The sequence below is a fragment of the Balaenoptera ricei genome, chromosome 6 (genome assembly GCF_028023285.1).
Source record: "Balaenoptera ricei isolate mBalRic1 chromosome 6, mBalRic1.hap2, whole genome shotgun sequence".
NCBI classification, from domain to species: Eukaryota; Metazoa; Chordata; class Mammalia; order Artiodactyla; family Balaenopteridae; genus Balaenoptera; species Balaenoptera ricei.
The window spans coordinates 13638958-13663640 of record NC_082644.1 but is presented as its reverse complement, the minus strand read 5'-3'; the positions used below and the strand labels follow the sequence as shown (position 1 = coordinate 13663640).

The 24683-nt window shown below is 40.1% G+C and overlaps 1 protein-coding gene across 3 annotated transcripts in view; it reads left to right on the top strand.

The window, feature by feature from the left end:
• Nucleotides 1-24683, top strand: part of DOCK5 (dedicator of cytokinesis 5) — a 217608-nt gene that overhangs the window by 35940 nt on the left and 156985 nt on the right. The gene's annotated exons all lie outside the window — the stretch shown is intronic.

Sequence of the window (24683 nt, the reverse complement as noted above, 5' to 3'; positions counted from 1 at the left end):
GGCTCCATACTATTTCATAGTACAGGTATATTGTAATTTATCTGAATAATTTTTTTCTGGTAGATATATTGATTGCTTTCTCCTCCTCCATTTTTATGAATGTATTAGTTTGCTAGGACTGTCATAATAAAGTACCAAAGACTGGATGGTTTAAACAGAAATTTATTTCCCTACGGTTCTGGAGGTTTGAAGTTTGAGTTCTGGAATCTGGAAGTTTGTCAGAGGGCTTGGTTCCTTGTGAGGGCTGTGAAGGAAAGATTTGTTCCAATCTTTTCTCCTTGGCTTGTAGATGGCTGTCTTCTCCCTGTGTCTTCACATCATCTTCACTCTGTGTGTGTCTGTGTCCACAGTTCCTCTTCTTAAAAGGATACCAGTTATATTAGCAGGATTAGGGCCCACTGGTCTATGAGCTCATTTTAACTTAACCACTTCTGCAAAGACCTTATCTCCAAGTATGGTCAAATTCAGAGGTTCTGGGGCTGAGAACTTAAACATAAGAATTTGGGGAGACACGATTCAAGCGTTAACAGTGAACCACAGTGATCATTCCTGCACATTTATCTTTGTGCATTTAAGTCAGTATATCGTAGAATAAATTCCTATACATGGGATTGCTATGTCAGAGTTTACAAACATTTCCAAAATTCATGCATAAAAAGAGTTGTGAAGTGTTCTATGTTTTTCTTTCTTTATGTAGGACTGGTAATGTTTCTTCCTTAAAGATTATGGATTGATAGAATTCACCAGTGAAGCCATCTGTGCTAGGAGTTTTGTTTGGGAGAAAGTTTTTAATAATTTAATAGTACTGTTCATATTTTCTCTCTTCATGTGTCAATTTAGTTAAGTTACATTTTTCAAAACAATTTCGCATTTCATCTGAATTTTCAAATTTATTGACATTAAGTTTTTAATATTTACCAACTTTTGGCTTTGTCCGTTCTTCTATTGGAATGTTTATTTTCTGTTTTATTATTTTCTTTTTCTGTTTCCTTCCTTCTACTTTGCATTTAATTTGTTTTTGTTTTGTGTTTTACAAGCTTCCTGATTGGGTGATTCCATCATTGGGTTTTCATCTTTTCTTTTCTAAAAGCAAGTGCTGGTTAGGATGTGGAGCAACTGGAACTCTCACCCACTGTTGGGTTGGGAGTGTAATTTTATATAACCACTACTGAAAATTGTTTGACAATACTTACTAAAATTGAACATACACGTACCATGTGATCCAACAATTAGATTCCTGTGTAAATACCCCACAGAACTGAGTACGCATGCATAGTAAAGATGGGTGTAAGAATGTTTGTTTATAGAAACATATAGCCCAATAGCCTCAAATTGGAAATATCCCACATGGATAAGTAAATTATTGATTCATAAAATGGAATTCTGTTAGCGACAAATATGAGCAAACTAAGAGTAAAGGTGACAACATGAATGAATTACATATATCTATTGTGTGATTCAGGTTATATATAAGTTTAACACGGACAAGGGGTATCTCTATTGTCAGAAGAGTGGTTACACTTGAGGAGGAAATTGAGAAATTCTTCACCTTGGAGGTGGTTACATGCACATGTTCATTTCTTAATGATTAATCAACCTGTATGCCTATGATTGTCTGTTATACTTAAAGAGAAATGTTTCTTTTAAAATGTAACACATGTTTCCAAAATAGCCTCCAAAAAATGTCTCATTGGTATTCCCACTAGCTGTGTTTGAGAGTACCAGTCTCCATACTTTTCCAACCTTGGGAATTCCCATATTTTAAAATATTGCCTAATTTGATAGAAAAAAATTGCTGCTTAAATTTCCACTTTATTATTTCTAATGGACATTTTTTATTGGGCATTTATATTTCTTCTGTTTGGTCTGTTTGTGTTGTTTGCTCACTTTTCTCTCAGGTAAAAACCTTCCTTTTTAAAATTTTATTATTTATTTTATTTATTTATTTTTGGCTGCGTTGGGTCTTCGTTGCTGCACGTGGGCTTTCTCTAGTTGCGGTGAGCAGGCTTCTCATTGCGGTGGCTTCTCTTGCTGCGGAGCACGAGCTATAGGCACGCAGGCTTCAGTAGTTGTGGCACGCGGGCTCAGTAGTGGTGGCGCATGGGCTTAGTTGCTCTGCGGCATGTGGGATCTTCCCGGACCAGGGCTCGAACCCGCGTCCCGTGCATTGGCAGGTGGATTCTTAACCACTGCGCCACCAGGGAAGTCCCAAAACCTTCCTTTATCTTCATGGTTGGTAACATATTTTTCTGTCTTTGTCATATATGTTGTTACTTTTTCTAAAGACTTGTTTTTAAAGAGCAGTTTTAGGTTCACAGCACAATTGAGAGGAAGGTACAGAGAGTTCCCATATATCTCCTGTCGGCACACATGCATAGCCTCCCCCATTATCAGTATCCCCCACCAGAGTGGTACGTTTGTTACAATTGATGAAGCTACACTGACACATCATAATCACCCTAAGTCCATGGTTTACATTAGGATTCACTCTTTGTGTTGTACATTCTGTGGGTTTGCACAAATGTATAATGACATGTATCCACCATTATAGTATCATAGAGAAGAGTTTCACTTGTCGAATGCTCCACCTATTCATTCTTCCCTACACCTCAACCCCTAGCAACCTCTGATTTCTTTACTCTCTCCATAGTTTTGCCTTTTCCAGAATGTCATATAGCTCGAATCATACAGTATGTAGGCTTCTCAGAGTGGCTCCTTTCACTTAGTAATGTGCATCTAAAGTTCCGTCATGTCCTTTCACGCCTTGATAGCTCACTCCCATTTAGCACTGAATAATATTCCTTTGTCTGAACGTACCAGTTTATTTATCCATTCACCTACTGAAGGACATCTTAGTTGCTTAGTTGCCAAAAGTTGGCAACTATGAATAAAGTTCCTGTAAACATCCCTGTGCATGTTTCTGTGTGGCTTAAGTTTTCAGTTCATTTGAATAAATACCAAAGAGTAGTCATTGCTAGAGCATATGGTAAAAGTATGTTTAATTTTTTAAGAAACTGTCAAACTGTCTGCCAAAGTTGCTGTATCATTTTGCATTTTTACCAGCAATGAATGAAAGTTCCTGTTACTCCACATTCTTGTCAACAAAACTCCCTTTTGAATTAACTTTTGTCAAGAGTGTGAGGTCTGTGTCTAAATTCTTTTTTTTTTTTTTTTTTTTTTTTGCATGTAGATGTCCAGTTCTCCCAGCACCATTTGTTGAAAGGAATCATTCCTCCATTGTGTTGCTTTTGCTCCTTTGTCAAAGACCAGTTGACTACTTGTGTGGGTCTATTTTTGGGTCTTCTATTCTGTTCCACTGATCTCTTTGTTTATTCTTTCACCAATACCCCCACTCTTTCCATTATTGTAGATTTATAGTACATCTTGAAGTCAGGTAATGTCAGTTCTCCACCTTTGTTCTTCTTCAATATTGTGTTGGCTATTCTGGATCTTTTGACTCTCTATATAAACTTTAGAATCAGTTTATCAGTATCCACAAAGTAACTTGAAGGGATTTTGATTGGGATTGCATTGAATCTAGATAGATCAAGTTGGGAAGAACTGACATCTTGGCAATACTGAATCTTCCTATCCATGAACATGGAATATCTCTCCATTTATTCTTTCATTTTGTTCATCAGAGTTGTGTGGTTTTCCTCAAAAAAGACCTTGTACATATTTTGTTAGATTTTTTTTTTTAAGAAGAATTTTATTAGATTCTTATGAATACTCAAACTGAGAATGACCAGTCTGTGGGATTCAGAATCCAGTCAGTCCTCAGGGTATGCAAGGCTCTTCTGTCTTTGGGTTCATTAAGCCTCTGTAGAAATTAACTACAACTTCACCATATGAAATATTAGCTTGATTTACAAGTGTTTCAATGTTACAACATCGTCTTTTATTTTGATCACTATCACAAACAGCTATATGATTTCTGCTTCTGCCTTTGCCATAAACATGTTAAGATGAACACTGCAGTTGATCACTCAGGGTCAGCTCTATCTCTTTACAAGAAATGGTATGAATTCATTTTCCTGATTATAAAAACTATGTTATTCATAATATCTCTCTTTTCCCCTGGGCTGCCAGGAAGCTCAGAATCAAACTGAGGCCTAATTACAGCAGTCACACTCAACTTCACAGTAAGCATATTTGTTCCCTCCCTTCTCTTCTACCTCTTTTCCCTTTCTTTTTTAAATTAATTAATTATTTTTTAAAATTAATTTTTATTGGAGTATGGTTGCTTTACAAAGTTGTGTTAGCCTCTACTGCACAGCAAAATGAATCAGCCATACACATAAACATATCCCCTCCCTTTTGGACTTCCCCCAGTTAGGTCACCACAGTGCATTAGGTAGATTTTTTTTTAGATTTATTCCTGAAGTATTTCTCTCTCTTTTTTATTTTTTTGGTACTAATGTAAATGGCATTGTGCTTTAATTTCAAATTCCACTTGTTAATTTTTGGTAAATAGGAAACTGATTGACTTTTGTGTATTAACCTTGTGTCCTACAACCTTGCTATAATTAATTGCTTATCAGTTCCAGGAACTTTTTTTTTTTTTTTTTTTTTTAAGATTCTTTGGGATTTTCTACATAGATGATCATGTCATCTGCAAACAAAGACATTTTATTTCTTTTATAAAAATTTATTTATTTATGGCTGTGCTGGGTCTTTGTTGCTGTGCGTGGGCTTTCTCTAGTTGTGGCGAGCAGGGGCTACTCTTTGCTGCGGTGCGCAGGCTTCTCATTGCGGTGGCTTCTCTTGTTGCGGAGCACGGGCTCTAGGCATGCGGGCTTCAGTAGTTGTGGCTCACGGGCTCAGAGCACAGGCTCAGTAGTTGTGTTGCACAGTCTTAGTTGCTCCGCAGCATATGGGATCTTCCCGGACCAGGGCTCGAACCTGTGTCCCCTGCATTGGTGGGCAGATTCTTAACCACTGCACCACCAGGGAAGTCCAGCTGTAGGATTTTTGTAGATATTCTTTATCAAGTAGAGGAAGTTCCCCTCTGTTCCTAGATTACCCAGAATTTTTATCATGAATGGGTGTTTGATTTTGACAAATGCTTTTTCAGCATCTATTGCTATGATCATATAAATATATTGTAAATTTTCTTCCTGTATGTGAGTCATTTTCCATGTCATTTATGGGTTTTTGCCCTATGGGAGTTGTAATTTTTATCTGATCAAATCTGCAGTCTTTTTGCTGTCTAAGAAGGGCTCTTCTTTTTCCGAAGTTATAAATATATTGTCTTGTATTTTTCATTGAGTACTTTTGTGATTTTATGTTTTACGTTAAATCCCTAATCCATCTAAAATTTGTTTTCATATACGGTGTGAGGGAACATCCCATGTTTTGTCTACCCAGCAAAGCATTTGTTTTTTTTATCAAAGTATAGTTGATTTACAATGTTGTGTTAATTTCTGCTCTATAGCAAAGTGATTCAGTTATATATACATTCTTTTTTAATATTCTTTTCCATTATGGTTTATCATAGGATATTGAATATAGTTCCCTGTGCTATACAGTAGGACCTTGTTTTTTATCCATTTTATATATAATAGCTTACATCTGCTAAACCCAACCTCCCACTCCATCCCTCCCCCACCCCCCCTTCCCCGCTGGCAACCACAAGTCTGTTCTCTATGTCCGTGAATCTGTTTCTGTTTTGTAGATAGGTTCATTTGTATCATATTTTAGATGCCACATATAAGTGATATCATATGGTATTTGTCTTTCTCTTTCTGACTTACTTCACTTGGTATGATAATCTCTAGTTGCATCCATGTTGCAAAAGAACATTATTTTGTTCTTTTTTAATGGCTGAGTAGTACTTCATTGTATATATGTACCACATCTTCTTCATCCATTCCTCTGTCGATGGACATTTAAGTTGCTTCCATGTCTTGGCTATTGTGAGTAGTGCTGCTGTGAATATAGGGGTGCATGTATATTTTTGAATTATAGTTTTTTTCTGGATATATGCCCAGGAGTGGAATTGCTGGATCATATGGTAATTGTATTTTTAGTTTTTTGAGGAACCTTCCATACTGTTCTCCATAGTGGCAATTTACATTCCCACCAACAGTGTAGGAGAGTTCCCTTTTCTCCACACCCTCTCCATCTGTTATTTGTAGACTTTTTAATGATGGCTGTTCTGACCAGTGTGATGTGGTACCACATTGTAGTTTTGATTTGCATTTCTCTAATAATTTGTTATGTTGAGCATCTTTTCATGTGCTATTGGCCATCTGTATTTCTTCTTTGGAGAAATGTCTATTTATGTCTTTTGCCCATTTTTTGATCGAGTTTGTCTTTCTGTTGTTGAGTTGTGTGAGCTGTTTGTATATTTTGGAAATTAAGCCCTTGTTGGTTGCATTGTTTGCAAATATATTCTCCCATTCCATAGATTGTCTTTTTGTTTTGTTTATAGTTTCCTTTGCTGTGTAAAAGCTTATAAGTTTGATTAGGTGCCATTTGTTTATTTTTGTTTTTATTTCTATTGCCTTGGGAGACTGACCTAAGGAAATATTGGTACGATTTATGTCAGAGAATGTTTTGCCTGTGATCTCTTCTGGGAGTTTTATAGTGTCATGTCTTGTGTTTAAGTCTTTAAGCCATTTTTGAGTTCATTTTTGTGTGTGCTGTGAGGGTGTGTTCTAACTTCATTGATTTACATGCGGCTGTCAAACTTTCCCAACACCACTGCTGAAGAGACTGTCTTTTCTGTATTGTATATTCTTGCCTTCTTTGTTGAAGATTAATTGACCGTAGGTGTGTGGGTTTATTTCTGGGCTCTCTATTCTGTTCCATTGATCCATATGTCTGTTTTTGTGCCAGTACCACACTGTTGTGATTACTGTAGCTTTGTAGTATCGTCTGACATCTGGGAGGGTTATGCCTCCTGCGCAAAGCAATTATTTTGACAATATTTCTTAAATAAATTATTTTTATTCCATTTTATTTGAATGCCAATTTTATCATTTACTACTTTCCTATATTCAGGTCTATATTTCTCGGTTTTTTAAATTGTGTTCAGGGACTTCCCTGGAGGTCCAATGGTTAAGACTCTGCACTTCAACTGCAGGTGGCACAGGTTTGATCCCTGATCAGGAAACTAAGATCCCACAAGCCATGCAGAGCGGCCAAAAATTAAAAAATAAAGTAATAAATAAAATTGTGTTCAACTTATCTGTCTATTCCTAACAGTCACCTTGGTTTCATTACTGAAGCTTTAGGGTAATTTTTAATCACTTTTTAAAAAAATAAATTTATTTATTTTATTTATTTTATTTTTGGCTGTGTTCTGTCTTCTGTTGCTATGTGTGGGCTTTCTCTAGTTGTGGTGAGCAGGGGCTACTCTTCATTGCGGTGCACGGGCTTCTCATTGTGGTGGCTTCTCTTGTTGTGGAGCACGGGCTCTAGGCACATGGGCTTCAGTAGTTGCGGCCCATGGGCTCAGTAGTTGTGGCTCGTGGTCTTAGTTGCTCTGCAGCATGTGGGATCTTCCCGGACCAGAGCTCAAACCCATGTCGCCTGCATTGGCAGGCAGATTTTTAACCACTCTGCCACCAGGGAAGTCCCTAGGGTAATTTTTAAATGTGTTGGGGCAAGTCTCCTTGTGGTAATTCTTCATTTTCAAAATATTTTAAATTTTTTTCACCATTTATTCTTCCAATTGAACTTAATTGTTTCTGTATCAAACTCTTTAAACATCCATTGGGATTTTAATTAGAATTTGAGTATGTTTTATGTAGAGCATTGAAATTTTTACTGAGATCTATTAAATGTTTCATTACAGGAGCATCATATGTTTCTATTTCCTTGAGTCTTGTATCCTCTAATCTTTTGAACAGCAACAAAAAATTTGACCCTATAATTCTAAACTCAGCTGAACTTGAAGGCAACAAAAACTTGCAGATGCTGTGAGTTCCCTGGTGGTCCAGTGGGTAGGGCTTTTTGTTTTCACTGCCGTGGTCCAGGTTCAGTCCCTGGTTGGGGAACTGAGATCTCGCAAGCTGGGCTGCATGGCCAAAAAATAGAAAAGAAAAAATTTGCATGTGCAAGAGCCAAGAAAGAGTGCCACACATATGCTCAACTTAAGTTACTTGGAGATTGTCTTCGTCCATTCAGGCTGCTGTAACAAAATATCACAGACTTGTTGGTTTATAACCACCAGAAATTTATTTCTCACAGTTCTGGAGGCTGGAAGTTTGAGATTAGGGTGTCAGCATGGTTGGGTGAGACCTCTTCCAGGTCTCAGACTTGTCCCTGGGTGCTTGCATGGAAGAGGTTTGTGGCTCTGTAGGATCTCTTTTGTAACAGCAGTAATCTCATCATGAGTGCTCCATGCTCATCACCTAATCATCCCCCAAAGCCTCATCTACCAATACCATCACCTTTGGGGGTTGGGATTTCAACATATGAATTTGTGGGGGGGCGGGGAACAGAAGCATTTTACTCTAAACAACCTAAAGATCCATCTAAATAATGCAGAAATAAGGAAGTAATGCTATAAAAAGATTAGCGGTAAATCAGAAACCAATTAGACATGACTACATACAGCTAATTATTTTAAATATAGCTGCAAAATAGCATGCACCAGTAATTTTTGAAAAAGCAGATAAATACTATAAAAATTATTGATTAACTATAAAATTATGCAGTGAAACTGCCAGGTTGTATGAACAAAAACTAGGAAGCAGTTTGAGGAGGAGTCTGAGGATACAGTGATTGATTTTCTCTTAGGTCAGTTGATTGATGTTTAGTTAAGGGTATTGATAATTAAGTGTAGGTTCAAGAGATTTTTTTAAAATTAATTAATTTATTATTTTTGGCTGCGTTGGGTCTTCATTGCTACACGCAGGCTTTCTCTAGTTGTGGCGAGCGGGGGCTACTCTTTGTTGCGGTGCACGGGCTTCTCATTGCAGTGGCTTCTCTTGTGGAGCACGGGCTCTAGGCATGCGGGCTTCAGTAGTTGTGGCTCGCGGGCTCTAGAGTGCAGGCTCAGTAGTTGCAGCGCATGGGCTTAGTTGCTCCGCGGCATGTGGGATCTTCCCGGACCAGGCCTTGAACCCGTGTCCCCTGCATTGGCAGGCAGATTCTGAACCACTGCGCCATCACGGAAGCCCCCAAGAGATTTTTTTTTTTAAGTGTCAAAGCAGTCACGAGTAGAGTGGACTTTTTTGTTTTTTTAACTAAAATGAAAAAAATTAAGGTATAATTTACGTACATAAAATTTACCTTTTTTTAGTGCATAAATCTGTGAATTTTGACGAACTCATTTAGCTGTGCAACTATCACCACAATCAAAATGTAGAATACTTTTATCACTTGCAAAAGTTTTCCTGGGCTCCTTTGTAGTCAGCTCCCTTTTCAACCCCAGCACTTGGCAACCACTGGTCTGTGTTCCTCCCCTGTACTTTTCACCTTTTCCAGAATGTTCTATAAATGGAATCATACAGTATGTATGTACCCTATTGAGTCTGGCTTCTTTCACTTGATATAACTGTATGTGAGACTCATCATGTTGTAACAGTAGTTGCTCCTTTTCACTGCTGAGGAGAATTCCAGTGTACAGATGTAACACAGCTTGTTTATTCATTCTCTTGTTGAAGGACATTTGGGTTGTTTCCAGTTTTTGACAAATACAATTAAAACCTCTCTATCTGTACAGAGAATTACCTTATTATATTGCCAGAAGGGGGAAAAGGAAAGCAGAGTCCACACAGCAAGAGAGAAAACAAAACAAGGAAAATAGAAAGCACAAAGTAAGATGATAAAAATGAGATGCAACTATTTGTAACAATAGCAATATTGTTAAACTTTCCATTAAATGACGGAGACTTGAGAGGAAAAATATGGCAGCAAGTTTAGGCAACTAAATTTTCCCTTCCTGAAATTTCTTGAAAGGGCCAAAGAACTATCAGGATAGAGGCAACCTAGAATCAGCCCTATTTGTTAGGGAGCTTTGTCAACCACACCCCCACCCCCACCCCGTTTGGCACATTTTCATATATCACATATTCTGTTCACACACACCACACTCCAAATTACTTTCCCAACCCACCATCTGCTGCAGAGGAAATTTTTCACAGTATCAGAGCATAGTATAAATAAGGAGAAAAAACAAAGATTCGTCTACAGTGGTGTTCAGACAGGACCTGACTGAAGGATGCTGCCAGGAATGCTCTTGGCTCCCTTTTGAGGAGATTTAATGAAGGGATTTAATGATTTAATGAAGTCTTATAATTTAGGGAAGTAGAGACTAACCAACACAAGTCCTCTTTTGTCGCTGTTGAGCAGTCCTCTCAGGAAGGCCTGTACCAAGAAGCCCGTTGAAACTGAGTCCACCTAAAATTGAGTTCCCCTACTGAGTTTATGATTAACCTTTCTATCCAAAACTTTATTTGCTTTCCTGTCCTGCCCCCTGTTCCCCTCAGGATTGCAGGGTATCAAAGAAAAGGGGGATTTGAAACTGAGCAGGACCCTGTGGGGCCTTCCCAGGTACAGAAGCTCCTCTGTGTCCCCTGTTTTTGTTTGTAGAAAAAGGCTTTAGTCTCCTAGGCCTTCCCTAAGTTCCAAAGAGCAGAGACTCAAGCAGTTCCTAGTTAAGGAAGTAAGGGAATGCAGAAACAGAGGAAAAGCAGTCAAGAAGCAATAGTTCAGTGATAAAACAGAGTTCTAATTCCTCCTCAAGGGATATACAAAACAATCAGACACACATCTTTTTCTGCAGTAACTAAGACCCCCACCCTGGTGGAGGATGGTGACTGTGTGCTGACCACAAGCCTGTAGATCCCAGACTGGCTGGAACCAGAGACTGAGGATTAAGATTCGTGAAACACCACCCAGTTACCTCACCACCAACCAATCAGAAGAAAGTCATGCCCTCTGTAACCCTCACCCCAAATATTGCTTTCAAAAGCCCTTCCCTAAAACACATCTGGGAGTTTGGAACTTTTGAGCATGAGCTGCCTGTTCTCCTTGCTTGGTGCCTGCAATAAACGCTGCACTTTCCTTCACCAGAACCCAGTGTCGGTAGATTGGCTCTGCTGAGCAGCAGGCGAGCAGACCCAAGTTTGGTTCGGTATCACCGTGGTTACAGGGGGCCATGCCTGATGTCAGCCTCTGGTTGTGGGGCTCCTCTTTGCATGGAGCCCCAGGAAGGACCTGGGCAGGTCCTGTCACACACTAGGTTGAGTTGGTTAAGCTTTAAATTATGCAAAATAGGTTGAGGTGTATAATCTCTGAAAAGGTGAAACCATGGAAGGCTGGGATAATTGGGGATGAGCTTGCAGTTGAATTGGCCTTTTGTAAACTTAATTTATGGATAGGATTTGGTCCAATGGAGTAAAGCAGAGAGGGCCATTCAAGCAAGGGGATTACAAAAGAAGACTCAGATAGAACTGAGCTTTGAAAGTTCTTAAATCACATGCATCAGTAGAAAATAAGAGAACGATCAGAAGATTTTTGAACTGGGGAATAAGATGTTATAAGTAGTGTTAAAAAGTATTAGAGTGGCACAATTATACAAAGTAGTGTTATAATACCAGTAATAGCTAGTTCTTCCCCTGGTAAGTGTTTTATTATTCAATCTGCACAGTAGCCCTATGATGTAATTATTATTATCTGTCCCTGTTGAAAAACAGAATCTAACAAAGTAAATTTAAGATCTAATTGGCTTTATTAGGTGATTCATGAATCCTGCAGCATCCCACGTAGCAACTAGAAGGGTGCTCTAAAAGGTTGTGTGAAATGGAAGGTTTTTATAGGAAGAAGGGTAGGGCAAGGGAGCTACTAGCAAAAGGAAAGAAAGGATTATTCTTTAGGCCAGGATTTCTTTTGTGGGAGGATGAGAACAGGAAGGGTTTTACCATGTGGATTGCCTCTTCTTCCTCTGGAGGATGGATAGGGTGCACTTGTCAGATGACCTCATTGGTGCTGACCAGAAAATTCCAGATTGGTTGATTAAGATTACATTTTTGGTGTTAGATTAAATCTAGGTTTCGTATCTTGGGCTTTAGCACAAGTGACGCCATTTTGGGCCTGTGGTTTTTTTTTTTTTTTTTTTTAATTTTTATTTATTTATTAATTTTAATTTATGGCTATGTTGGGTCTTCGTATCTGTGCGAGGGCTTTCTCTAGTTGTGGCAAGTGGGGGCCACTCTTCATCGCTGTGCGCGGGCCTCTTAACTATCGCGGCCTCTCTTGTTGCAGAGCACAGGCTCCAGACACGCAGGCTCAGTAATTGTGGCTCACGGGCCCAGCCGCTCCGCGGCATGTGGGATCCTCCCAGACCAGGGCTCGAACCCGTGTTCCCCGCATTAGCAGGCAAATTCTCAACCACTGCGCCACCAGGGAAGCCCGGGCCTGTGGTTTTTAACATCCCGTTTTGCACAAGAGGAGAGACTGCAGGCAGGGTGATCAGTTAAGGTACAAAGGTAGTAGTCTGAGTTCTAGATCGTGAAGGAAAGACTAAAACTGTAGGACTGGAAATGGAGAGCAACAAGTCTAAGGTGACTCTATGGGTGTCAAGCCTAAGTGACTCAAAAGAGCAAAGTCACCAAGCATCTCTCTTTGTTTTTACTCCTTATCTGTACTGTACTGTAGGTCACGGCTTATTGATTAATTGGTTATACTGAAATTAAGTATAATGTACTAGTGTGGAAGACCAGGAAATATGTTTTTCACTAGCTTTAGCGTGATTTCTAGTTTTATTTTTTATTTTTTTTATTTTTTGGCTGCATCGCATGTGGCATGCAGGATCTTAGTTCCCTGACCAGGGATCGAACCTGTGCCCCCTGTAATGGAAGCATGGAGTCTTAACCACTGGAGCACGAGAGAAGTCCCTGATTTCTATTTTTAAATGCCAGAAAACAAGCAAGGCTAGATTTCTGGTTGGAAAAGTGTTATTATGCTATTAACATTTAGATTGTGCTGTAAGTTAGGTTGTTCTGTTTTTTGAGCAATATTTTCTTTTTATGAACATTCATGCCTAAAATATTTTAATGCTTTGGGGATAACTCGAGAGGCGTTTTGAATTCGCATGCTACTTTACTTTTGATTATTTTCGAATGTATGTGAAAAAAAGTGGAATTCTGGTGAATTTTTTAAAAGGTAAAGTGTTTATGGTGATACACAATCAAATTTAGATTTTTCATTTGTTCTTAAATTAAGTCATAGAAATATTGTATTTACCTTTCTAGAGACTAGAGGAAGAAATGAGATTGAAAGGACATTTCCATATCTTTGCATTGAATTGACTCCAGCTAATTGTATTGTGTAAAGAAATTTTTATTTGGTTGCTAAAATAAATATATTAAGAAGGTAAACAAGTCAGAAACCTAGCTCCTCAGGTTCATAGGCCTGATGCTTGCTTGCTTATTTGATTCATTCATTCATTCCAGAAATGGTAATTGCATTTGTTTTTTAATCCTCCATTGTTTTCATTGTTTACTTTAGAAGTACAGTTCAATACAGGGTGAAATTTATTATAAAAACTCTTATGTGGCCTTTGGAAAAAGCTATTCCAGCTTGCTCATCCCAGACTGAATCTAACTAGCTGTATGGTCTTGGGTTCTTAGTTTTCTTGTAAGTGGAAAGAGCAGTGGTATCTAGAATTTCCATTAAAGTCATCCAGTTTTAAAGGTTTCTAAAAAAAATTTTTTAAAGATAAGTTTTGTGGAACTCACCAGTGTTGTTTTGTGGTACCAAAAGGCATTTGTGTTGACAATGATTGAAAATGAATATGAATACCTAGATTTAAGTCTCAGCTCTACCACTTAACTAACGTAGTGGTAATAAAGTTAGTTAACGTTTACCCAGGATTTACTATGTACCAGGCACAAATTTAAGTGCTTTACCTTTATAATCCCTTTATGCTCACAAGAACCCTGTATGTGACTTGCTATAATTGTACCCATTTTACAGGTGAGGAAATTGGGGCATCAAGAATTTAAATTACCTCCAATAAGAATCTAAGAATCAGTAAATACAGAGCCAGTGTTTGGACACAGGTAGTCTGAGACCAGAGCTGGTATGATTAGCAGAAGTGTAATCCTGTCGACCCCTGAATCGCTCAGAGATTACTTTTTTAAATCTGTAAAATGAGGCCCATGTTCACTCTTTCTTCTTTGCTGGTTTGTGTGAGGCTCAAATAAGTAATGCAGAGGTTCTTGAAGTGTTGACCTGAACCAGCAGTGTCATTCCTACCTGGGAACGTGTTCAAATGCAAATTCTGGGGCCCCATTCCTAACCTTCTGACTCAGAAACTCTAAAGATGGGGCCCAGCAATCTTGTGTTTTAACAAGCCCTCCTGGTGATTCTGATGCATGCTAACATTTGTGAACCACTGAAATATTAAATGTTGAATTCATAAAAGAATATTTACAACACTTGTATAAAAAGAAACTAACAAACCCCCCCCCCCGCCCCGTGTATCCCCACCTAATGAATTGCAAAAAAAAGTTCTCTGTATATTAGCCGCACACTCATGCTTCTCCGTAATAGTCGGACACTGCAGCCCCACCCTGGAAGTAAAAGTATTCTGAAATGAGTGTTTTTTTTTTTTTTAATTTTTATTTATTTATTTACTTATTTATGTCTGTGTTGGATCTTCGTTTCTGTGCAAGGGCTTTCTCTAGTTGTGGCAAGCGGGGGCCACTCTTCATCGGGGTGCGCGGGCCTCTCACTATCGCGGCCTCTCTTGTTGCGGAGCACAGGCTCCAGACGCGCAGGCTCAGCATTTGTGGCTCACGGGCCAAGTTGCTCCGCGGAATGTGGGATCTTCCCAGACCAGGGCTCGAACCCGTGTCCTCTGCATTGGCAGGCAGATTCTCAACCACTGTGCCACCAGGGAAGCCCCCTGAAATGAATGTATTTTATTTTCATAATTTTTTCCTATAGTTTTACCATATATATATATATATATATATATATATATATATATATATATATATATATATATATATTTTAAAAACCTAATTCATTTAGTTTTCCAAGATTTTGAATTTTATCTAAAGGTATCTGTGTATATCTCTCCTGTATTTTTAAAAAAGTTGCTCAACATTTTGTTAGTGGTATGTGTGCAAAGAATGTATTCATTTCCCTGCTGTATTCTATGTTTGAATATAACATAACTTATTTCCCCATTTTCCTTTCAATGGACATAGGGTTGGTTCCAGTTTTTGCTACTACAAACACTGCTACTATGAACATTCTTATATATTTCTTGGTACACTTGTGCAAGAGTTTCTCTGGGGCACTGGTTTTCAAATTGTTTGACCTGAAATCTATAGGAAGAAATGCACTTTACATCATAATCTAGCAATTTCACCTTGCCTGTTATAATATAGAGAAATACAGTGGACTTTTTTTTTTTTGTATATTGACCAAAATTGGGTCCTAAAACCTCCTTAACCTCGCTCATTAGTTCTAGTAACTTTTGTAAATGCCTTAAAATTTTCTGTATAGATGACCAAATCATTTGTTAATAAACACAGCTTTATGACATTCTTTCCAATTAGTAAGCTTTTAATTTCTTTTTCTTGCATCATAGCACTAGTTAAAACCACATTAAAATGTAGACTAGAGAGCAGATATCCTTGCCATGTTCCCAGTATTAGGGAAGCACATTTAATATTTGACAATTCAGTATGTTTGCTATAGGTGCATCATGTACGCTTTTTATCAGATTAAAGATACTCATAATTTGCTGACACTTTTTATCATCAGTGGGTATCAGATTTTATCAAATGCCTTTTTTGCATATATAGAGATGATCATATTTTTTCTCTCTTTTTATCTTAATGTGGTGGATTACATTGATTTTTTTAATGGTCCTGGAGCTGTTTAGGGGTGTGTTGTTCAGTTTCCAAATATCTTGGGATTTTCTAAATGTCTTTCTGTTATTGATTTTTAATTTAATTCCATTGTAGTCAGAGAACATGCTTTGTATGATTTGAATACTTTTCAGTTAACTGGGACTTTTTCTGTTGCCTGATCTGCATCATTTCTGGGTCTTTTTCTATTGATTGCTTTTTCTCCTAACTATAGGTGATTATTTTCCTTCTTCCTTGCGTGTCTTATAATCATGAACTGAATGTCAGACGTTGTAAATTTTATCATGTTGGGAGTCTGAGCCTTGTTCTGGGATGGAGTTGAATTATGAGCAAACTTTCATTCTCTCCAGGTTTACATTTGATCTTCATTAGTTGGGATCAGCACAGCCCATAGTCTGGGGCCAGTTTGGTTGCATTACCAAGACAATACTGTTCTGAGTACTCAAGCCAGTGGCCACATACCATTAGGTTTCTTGGCTCTGGTTGTGGAGAATGTGAACTGTTCCCAGCTCTGTGTGAGGCTTGGGAGTAGCTCCTCCTCCTGTTCTTTCCCAGTGGTTCTTTTCCTTGCCCTCGGGAATTTTCTTCACACGCATGGGCTGATCAGTAATCAGCTTAAGCTAGTAGCGAAACTTATGCAGCCCTCACCTCTCTGATTCTCTGCTCTGTATGTTCTAGCCACCTTGACTTCCCTGAATTCTCAACTCTTCCCTCACCTTAGGGTAACTCCTGGGGCTCTATTTCGGCTTCTCCTCCCTGTACTTTTGCCTGGAGATGCAACTGTAGATTTCCCTCATCTGTTTCCCTTCTCTCAGGCGTCACCCTCCTGTGTTGTATGCTATTCAGTGTCTGAAAACCACTGTCACATTTTTGTCCATTTTTTAGATGTTCAAGATCATGGCTCATCTGATCCCTGACCCCTGTGGTCCACTTTGGCCACAAGTCTAAATGAATACGTATTGTTAAGTTGAATAGAGAGAAAAATATTCCAAATTCATACTGAATTTCCAATGCAAAGCGATTAGCCCAGAGTTATGTATCTTTTTGATTTCATACTTCTCTTTTCTGTTATGGTGAAGAACCTTCCAGAGACATTACCAATACTTACTCATTTTTATGTTTCTTCTTATTTTATTCTTACAGCAACCCTGAGGTAGGCAAAATACCAGGTTACAAATGTGACTTTATTGATAAGGAAACTGAAGCCCAAAAGATTAAATGACTTTCCTGAGAGTCCACAATGGTAGGTTTTTGGCCAAGCTGCAGAAAGTACCTTCAGTAGCCTGACTGTAATTTGGTGTCCCCTTGGTCTGGTACACTCTGGGCTTCCATTTCTTCATTTATGAAACAAGGAGGTTTCCCAGATCTCAGTGTCTGGCCTTCTCCTCAGTTCTCTGCTTTTCCGATTCGCCCTTCGCTCCCAGCCACATGTACACATTCTGTTTTCTCATGATACTTTCAGTAGGACGTGACTCTGGTGTACATAATATGGGAGACGCTGTTCTAAGACCCTCCTGAACACGCCCCGGGGGCTAAGGGCAACCGACTGAGCTTGTTCTGGGACAGGCCCTGTGGAGACAGACATAACAGCTGCTGCCTTTGTATTTGCATTTTCAGATTGGTGATGTTAAATTAATGGGTTTTCCAGCCTGGTAGGCGATCATTCATTTTCTCAGTTTATCTGTGCTTTGTCTCAAATTTCATGTACATATGGAGAAAATCATCACTAACATTTTTGACTGTCATTTCAAAGTGCTTGTTCTAGAGTCTGCAATAATTGGTGGCTTTTATCTTTTCTTTTCTTTTTTTTTTTTTTGGCCTCGCCACCACATGTGGGATCTTAGTTCCCCGACCAGGGATCGAACCTGAGCCTCCTACAGTGGGAGCGCGGATGCTTAACCACTGGACCACCAGGGAAGTCCTGGCTTTTTAGATTCTCTATTCCTCAATTATGATTTCTGTCCATAAGGTAGATGCCACAAACTCAGCCCAGTCTTAGATCTGACCATTTTTATCTTAGATCTGTCTCATTTTTATTTAATAAGAATGCATACCAAGAAGAACCTGATAATAATACCTTATTTGATTAGGGGAAGGTGTTCTTTACTTGTTAGTAAGTTAATTGTTTTACTTCCTCATTAAAACCCTGCCATAGTTGCCCTCTGATTTTTTTCTCTTTTACTTTTCCTTAACAAGAAAGAGATCAGTTGAAAAGAATAGAAGCTAGTAGAAGTATAAGCATGGTAACATTAGAATGTGTACTTTCAGTGTTATACCCAGATTGAGAGTGCTATAGCGAGTCCGTGATTGAGGCATCCTTGGTATTCTGAATAACACCCTGACTCCTCTGTTGAATCACTGCAGAAATGCTTGGAAGGGGCAGCAAGAAAATGGTTAAAATACTGAACTATTCCCCGATTCTCGTGCTGTTTCTAAGGGGAGCTTTGTACTTAGCTGCCTGCAATTAAATGCATTTGCTGTCCTTAAGGACACCTGCCCTTTGTTGTCCAACTTTACCTTAGGACTGTTGAGGCTAGCTTGTTCTGTTACCTGTACAGACCTTCCTGATCCCCAGTTTTCATTGAATGACTTCCACTGTCCTGTTGGTGAGGGCAGCTGTGTCCATCTTTGAGGATGTGCCTGCCACCATGCCCGAAGTGGGAAGCCAGACAGGGCAAGAAAGGGGGAAAGGGAAGGTGACTGCCATTTACCCTGTGTCTACCAGGGCTTGTCATCTTCCTAGAGGCTCTGCTACATTCTCCTCTTTGGAAGAATATACTGGTGCCTCCATTTCTTACATAGACACACTGTGGGGAAACTCCTGGTGTTTGTAGAACAAAGACTTTCTATTCTGCAATTTTGAGTTGCCTTGTTTTAGCTTTGCATGTTTCATGTAAGTTTAATTTCATATTAATTTAAATGAGATGGCTTGGAGGTAATCCTTTGGTACCAGTGAGGAAATAAATAAACCATAGTTGAGTTTATATCTGTGAAATATCTCTCCCATTAAAGATATATTTATCTGTTCTAGCCACAGATAGATATAATCCTTAAAATAGAGATTTCTAAAGAATAACCAATGAACTGGTCATTAAATCTCCTAACTGGTCATTAAATTCTCCTAAAGGTCTAGAAAATGAAGTTAAGAATCCTGTAAGAGTTGCTTCTGTGGAGGACTGTTGGTGACAAGTAGAAGCTGTTGTCCTCATCTGACAGCCCCTGACCTGGATGACCAGTCTGGAGCCTAATTGGAATGACCAGCATAAAACCACATTTTTTTTTAACTCCTGGGGTCATACTTCCTGTTGAATCTGATTGTCTCATCCTTGTAGTAGACTGGAATTAAATAGCAAAAGAAAAAAGTCCACTTGGCCTTCTAGGACATTATTGCATTGACCCCAGGGTGAAGATAAAGACACCTTTTTAGTCTTAATAGTTCTAATGGCTGAAAGTAGGCAGATCAAGATAATAATGAAAAAGAGGAAGTTTGATCATCTTGATAACATTCTGAATAGCAGACAACTCAAGTCAGGACCTCCTTCTGTGTTTGCTGTATCTTTCTTTTATAGACGCTACCATATGCCTAATAGAAAACGTCATGTTTTAGTTATTCTTCAGGGGGTTGTAATTTGAGGATTCATGAAAAAGCCTAATTTATCAGAAAGATTAACTACTAGTAACCCATCGACTTTTCATTGTCAAAATCAATCCTCGTATTGGGGCCTATCAGACTATTCTTATTCTGTTGGTTTCTTGTTGCATAATGCTAAGACCTCAAATTTCTTCTCTTTTTTCCTCTCTCCTGAAAGTCTGGTTTAAAAGAAAAGGCCAGGCCAAATCAAAGATTTGGTAAAATGCAAACTACATTACATTTGTAGACATACTGTCTTATCTAGTTGGCTCTGCAAAATTATACTTTCGCGATATAAACAGTAAGCTGCTCAGGGCGGAATTCCAGCAGCTTGTCTTTCCCAACCTTAACACATAGCAGCCAGCAAGGCGGTTCATACACAGCGACTCCCTTCTCTTGTTTAATTTCCTCAGACAAAACAAGACATTGCGGTGGTGCCTGCTGATTCGAAACGACACAACTTGTTTCTCTTGCCTCTTATCAGAACCTCGTGAATCAGAGGCTGTTGGAGCCATAGGGGTCCCTTAGAGTCATCTGGTCCATGCCTTGTTTACAGATGGGAAACTGAGGCCCAGACGAACTCATCCAAGGTCATGCATGTGTAACTGATAGAACTGAGTCTGCTTTGTTTAACCCACAGGGTTTCCTTTACTTCTCCTTCCTCTGTCTTCCTCTGTAACAGTTATTCACATTCTAGGGAGAAAACATGATCCACTGAGCATGTTAGTTGTATGCCTGTTTTTGAAATAGCACCAGACGAGCAGACAACAGGATCACCAGCCTGTATGGGGGTGGCCAAAGAGTTTGTTTGGTTTTAAGTAAAAATAAAAGACATTTTTCATTTTCACCAAGAACTTCATTGAACAATGTATTCACTAACAGAACGAACTTTTTGGCCAACCCAGTATGATAAAGAGTGTTTGGGGAAGTTGGGATCTCATTTAATGAGAGGATTCTAAGGCAGACAACATACTGAGAATCTATCAGGTTCTTTTCTTTGCTGCCAGGCTATCCCAGGGCATCCCTTTGGCATCATGGACCAGCCTGGTAAAATGGGATGAATGGGTCTTCACAGGACCGCATCAGAAACAGCTCTGCTGCTGGTAAAGCTGGGCTCCTCGGGGCGAGGTGCTGACCCCTTCTGAGTCTCAGTTTCCTCATTAAATAATATGGTAATTGGCACCCACTCCATACAATTACTGTATTCCATATGGAAGTGAAATCGTAAATTATAACGGAAATGAAGTGGATTAAGGAGGGGGATGGGGAGGGCATGGTTCTAAAGTGCATTGTTGGCGTAAATAGGTGACATTGTAAGTGACTGGAAATCTTGTTAGTACTTCTGCCCAAAGACATGCAACAGATAGTACAAATGCCCTCTAACTGGTGACTTGTCACTCCAGCGAAAGGCATTGCTGAAGAATGTGTTTCCCATGTGAAGCTCTTTGAAGGCTTGGGTTGGAAAGGCAGATTCTCTCGTGTAATTAGCAGAAGAGAGGCCAGAGAGGTGAGTTGATAATCCCTTTCATGAGTGGTGGGAAACCACAGCTGCTGCTTCTGAGGGAAGCAGAAGTACCTTGAAGTTCGGGGAAGAAGTGGTGAATAACTGAATCGATTGGTGGGTTTTATAGAGGCCACTCTTGTGCTTTGAACACCTTCTTTGGGCCTCATCTAGTGCCTTGGAATGTGAAAGACACAAAGTAATGTGTAACCAGGTCCCCATTCATGAAGGGTTTACCTTCTGATCGGTGGCAGAGGATAACACAAGATTATCTGTGATTTAAAGCCCAAACTGTGTTAAAGGAAAAATTGCGGGACATCGGAGAAAAAAGAGATCCTTGCAGGGTGATAGGGAGTCAGTAATCATTTGTCGAACTGCATTGTGAATGTGAGCTTTACAGTGTGAGGAAGAAACAGATAAGCTGTTGTTCCAGGCAGAGGTAAACCGAGAGCTGAGCACAGAATTTAGGGGAGGTTATGAGTCCTGACTGGAGCAGAGGGTGGAATTTGGCAGATGATGGAGGCAAAGGTGGATAATTAAGGCCAGGATAATTTCGGGAGCACTTTGATTGTCAGGCTCGGGAATCTAGGATTTAAGGAAACATAATAGTCTATGGTGTGTGTGTGTGTGTGCGTGTGCGTGTGTGTGTGTGTGTGTGTGTGTGTGTGTTTACAGCAGTCCTTGGTAGGTGTTTGTAGCTTGGAGCTACAGTGCCAGGTGCTGCCTTTGAGAGCTTCTGCTTACTTTCCTGGTGACTAAGGACGAGGAAGAGGTGAAGCTTGGTGATTACACAACACATTGTGACACAGCAACCTCTCTACTTCCTGATTCCATCTGCTGGCGGGGCCAGTGGGAGGAACCAGTTTGGGGGGAGGCAGTGAATGGGGGCTCGAGGGATTCAGGGATGTGAGATCTACATTTTCTATGGAGACCCAGCAGTATACCTAGTGGGCAAAACATTTGAATCAAGTAGCAGTTAGACAAAGGAAGTGAACCTCAGTGGATCAGGAGCTGTGGCCTCGTGGCCCACGAAGAAGGCTAGGAACCAGGAACTAACAACTCCTTCTGAACGCTGCGCGGTTTCTCCTAGCCCACTTCGTCAGCCTGACCTTATTCTGAATTCATATGATCGTCCACAAGCTCAATAGCAAACCAGTTCCAGTATCATCTGCCCAGACTTCTGTGCCAAGACTACAGAAGAGCACATATTTGGGTGATTCTCTGCAACAAGAGAGGCCACTTGAAAAACATGGGGCTAGAGGTCTGCTCCTTCCGTCCCGGGATAGATTGACTGTGATGAACCTGCAGTCAGGCTGGTGATCTCGGCGCATCGCAGGCTCAGCAAAGAGCAGTAGCTACCACGATTGGATTGGATACCTTTCTTGCCTTCTTAATGACCCTTGTGGGATCTGGCAGATGGTTTGATGGATTGAGTGACCAGCCTCATGTGCTCATAAGAGCTGCAGAGATGGGGAACATCGTGGGTTCCTTGGATGGCCAGGTCAGTGGTTAGAACCGAATCGCTAAGGCGGTTCTTTTTTCCCTGAAAGGATGCAGCTCACTCATCATGAGAGAGGGCAAGAAATACATCTACCTTTAAAAAAAAAAAAAAAAAAAAAAAGCTTCATCGAAGTCTAATTTATATACCATAAAATCCATCACTTTGGGGCTTCCCTGGTGGCGCAGTGGTTGAGAGTCTGCCTGCCAATGCAGGGGACACGGGTTCGAGCTCTGGTCTGGGAGGATCCCACATGCCGTGGAGCAACTAGGCCCGTGAGCCACAGCTACTGAGCCTGCGCGTCTGGAGCCTGTGCTCCGCAACAGGAGAGGCCGCGATAGTGAGAGGCCCGCGCACCGCGATGAAGAGTGGCCCCCACTTGCCGCAACTGGAGAAAGCCCTCGCGCAGAAACGAAGACCCAACACAGCCATAAATAAATAAATAAATAAAATTTTTAAAAAAATCCACCACTTTAAGCATATAGTTCATTGATTTTTAGTAAATGTGCAGTGTTATATGACCATCACCACAATCCAATCCAGTTTTAGGATGTTTCCATATCTCTGTAAAGCTTCCTGGTGCCTGTTGTGCTCTGTCGCTATTCCCACCCACAACCCACGAAACAATCAGCTGCCGTATGTCGCTGATAGACTTGCCTCTTCTGGACGTCACAAGGAAATGGAAGCCTAACATGTTTTGTGCATGTGACTTTCGTTTCGCATAATGTCTTTGAAGCATCCGTGTTGTAGCATGTGTTCGTACTTCATTCCTTTTTCTTGCTGACTGATATTCCATTGTGTGGACAGACCATATTCTACTTATCCACTGATTCTTCCGTGGATGAACTGTTTCCAGTTTTCAGCTGTTGTGAATAATGCTGCTATATTGGTTTCTTGTGGCTGTCCTGACAAATTACCACAAACTTGGTGACTTAAAACAGGAGGATTTTATTCTCTCGTAGTTCTGAAGGCCAGAGGTCTAAAATCAAGGTGTTGACCGGCTGTGCTCCTTCTAGAGGCTCTAGGGGAGATTCCGTCCTTTGCCTTTTCTAGCTTCTAGTGGTCGTGCCAATCCTTGACTTGAGGTCATGTTACTTCCACCTCTGCCTCCGTCCTCATGTTGCCTTCTCTTCTGTGAGACTCTCAAAACTCCCTGTGTGTCTCTCTCTCATCTGGATACGTGTGACCGTGTTTGGACCACACCCTGAATTTCCAGAATAACTTTCTCTCCATATCCTTAACTAACTCACACTTTTTGCCACCTGAGGAAACATTCACAGATTCCAAAATCTGATGTGGATATCTTTTGGGGGCTATTATTCTGCCTACCACAACAGCTATGAGTATTCACGTGAAGTTTCTGTGTCAGCATGTTTCCATTTCTCTTTGTAGATACCTGGGCGCGGAATTGCTGGGTTGCATGTACATTTCTGTTTAACTTTTTAAGAAACTGCCAAACCGTTTTCTGAAGAGGTTGTGTCATTTTATGTTCCTACTAGCAATGCATGAGGGTTCCAGTTTCTCCACATTCCTGCCAAGTCTGCCTTTTAAAAATTAATAGCCATTCTGGTGGGTGAGAAGTTGTATCTCGTTGCGGTTTTAATTTGCATTTCCCTGATGACTGATGGTTGTTGGACGTCTTTTCTGGTGCTTATTAGTCATCATATATGATTCTCGGTAAAATGTCTCTTCAGAGCTCTTACCTATCTTAAAATGGGATTGCCTTCTTCTTTTGGAGTTACAAGAGTTAGTCTACTGCTTTGTATGATTGTGGTCCGGTCATTGCCAGTCCTAAGGACTGTGGTGATGGAGGTCACCTTGATAAGGAAGGGCTGAGGCACCCCATTTCCCCAGGGTACCTAGAGCTGGGGCGAGGCAGTGTTCGTCTGTTACTGGGGGGATAGGTGGGACTCACACGTGGTCCGTTGGCCGCCAGTTACTGTGTCAGGGAAGCCGGGAGACTGCTCGCCCCATGCCCTAGAGACCATAAGCTCAATGGTGTTGTAGGCTGATAACTCTTATCACCATGTTAATTAAGGAGTTGTTTCTGTAATAATATATTTACTATATCTCTTCCCGTACTAAACTATTAAAAATCCCTGGTACGGGGACCACATCTGTGTGTTTCAACACTCTATCTCCAGTCTCTAGCACAGTACGTGGTACGTAGTAGGCAACCAACCAATATTTGTTGGATGGAAGTATGACTGT